Source organism: Rhinopithecus bieti, unplaced genomic scaffold (genome assembly GCF_001698545.2).
Source record: "Rhinopithecus bieti isolate Rb0 unplaced genomic scaffold, ASM169854v2 scaffold_1599, whole genome shotgun sequence".
Classification (NCBI taxonomy): Eukaryota; Metazoa; Chordata; class Mammalia; order Primates; family Cercopithecidae; genus Rhinopithecus; species Rhinopithecus bieti.
The window spans coordinates 492093-494303 of NW_016804139.1; the positions used below are offsets into that span (position 1 = coordinate 492093).

General features: G+C 49.0%; 1 pseudogene across 1 annotated transcript in view; it reads right to left on the reverse strand.

The window, feature by feature from the left end:
- LOC108525993 (uncharacterized) overlaps nt 1–1898 on the reverse strand; it is a 2408-nt pseudogene extending 510 nt beyond the window's left edge. The window contains exon 1 of the transcript XR_001884390.1: nt 82–1898. The product of XR_001884390.1 is annotated as an uncharacterized LOC108525993 (transcript). The remainder of the gene's footprint in view (nt 1–81) is intronic.
- Nucleotides 1899–2211: the final 313 nt, after the last annotated feature.

Here is a 2211-nt window from a genome sequence, read left to right on the forward strand (position 1 = left end):
AAGCGTCAGCTTGCGGCCCCCATCTTGGTCCTTTTCCACCATTTTCAGCCCCTCCAGGGCTTGGAGGACCCGACGAGCCACACTCTTGGAGTCTCGGCTGAAGTGGCTGGGCATGGCGCCGTTTCTCTGACGTCCCCCATAGATCTTGGTCATGGAGCCAACCCCAGAGCCACCCCGGAGGTACAGGTGCCGCGCTGTGGAAGCAACTCGTGTGTAGAACCAGTTCTCATCATGGGGAGCAAGCTCTTTGTGCTTGGCTAGCTTGATGGTGTCCACCCATTCGGGGACTTTCAGCTTCCTGGACTTTTTGAGGAAGGTTGCCAGAGCTCTGACGAACTCCTGCTGGTTCACGTCTTTTATAGTAACTCCAGGCATCGTGCGGCCTCCGCGCTGCCAGCCAGGGGAAAGGAAACTTTATTCTCTCTTATGGGTTGACCCTCCTCTACATTCTGTTAGCTTATTGTGACCTTCTAGGTGCATGAACTATGCGGTTTGTCACATTTGCAGACTGGCTGCCATACTTAGATGTATCATGCCTTGAGAATGGACCATTTAAAATATTTTATCACAGAAAACCACACTTTTTCCATGGATCTGTGCAAGCTGCAGATCAGAAGGTCCCCCTTGTGAGCCCATGCCACCAGGGCCTTGGGTCCCAAGCACAGAGCTGTGCAGATTCTCAGTGACCACTCAGCTGGAGACTGCTGAAGACTACTGAGCTACTGAGTTCCGGGGTGGGGGGAGGCGGGGAGCCATCATCACTGCGGCTGCCTTTGGCCTAAGATGACTGAGCTGCTTGGGGGAGGGGCGGCAGTCACCACTGCAGCTCTAGTCTGTAGTTTGGATCCATGAGGAATTTTCCACAATGCAGCACAGTGGTTGTGGTTGATTGTGGTCAGACTGCCTCTTTAGGCCGGACCCCTGACCTATCCCTCCTCACTAGGTGGGGCCTCCCTGCGGGAATTTCAGCAACTCCAGCCAGGTGTTTATGGACAAAACTCTGATCTTCCTGGGATGAAGCCCCATGTGGAGAGGGATGGTCGTGGTCTCTGGATCAGCTGACTCAGTCTTTCTGCCAGCTGGCTCTGAGAAATCCAGGCAGTCCAGATGAGTGGGATTCCCCCCAGCACAGTGCACCATCTCTGCTAAGGGGCAGCCAGAGTGCTTTGTTAAACAGGTCTCTGATCCTGTACCACCTGACTGGGTGAGAGCTCCCAACAGAGGTTGCCAGACACCTTATGCAAGAGCATTCCTGTTAGTATTAAGTTGGTGCCACTCTGGAACAGAGCTCTCAGAGAAAGGAGCAGGCAGCCATCTTTGCTCTTCTGCAGCCTCCACTGTTGACACCTTCAGGTCCAGGAGGGACCCAGGAAAATAGGGTCTGGAGTGGACCCGCAACAAATTACAGCAGCCCTTTGGAAAAAGGGCCTGACTGTTAAAAGAGAAACAAGCAAACAGAAAAAAATAACAACAATGGCATCAACAAAAAAGTCCCCACAAAAACCCCATCCCAAGTTCAGCAGCCTCAAAGATCGGAGCTAGATTAACTCACAAAGATGAGAATCAATGAAAAATTGCCGAAAACTCAACAATCCAGAGTGCCTCTTCTCCTTCAAATGATTGCAACACCTCTCCACCAAGGGCACAGATTTGGGCAGAGGCTGAGATGGATGAATTTGACAGAAGCAGGCTTCAGAAGGTGGGTAATAACAAACTTCACTGAGCTAAAAGAGCATGTTCTAACCCAACGCAAAGAAGCTAAGGACCATGCTAAAACAATACAGGAGTTGTTACCAGAATAAGCAGTTTAGAGAGGAACATAAATGACCTGATGGAGCTGAAAAACAACACAGAAACTTCACAATGCAGCCACAAATATCAATAGCCAAATAGAGCAAGTGGAGGAAAGAATTTCAGAGCTTGAAGACTATCTTGTTGAAATGAGACAGGCAGACCAAATTAGAAAAAAAAAAAAAAAAAAGAATGAAAAGGAACAAACAAAATCTCCAAGAACTATGGGATCACGGAAAAAGACCAAACCTACAACTGACTGGGGTACCTGAAAGAGACAGGAAGAATGGAACCAAGTTGGAAAACTTACTTCAGGATATCATCCAGGAGAACTTCCCCAACCTAGCAAGACAGGCCAAAATTCCAGTTCAGAAAATCCAGAGAATTCCTGTAATATACTCCATGAGAAGATCAACCCCA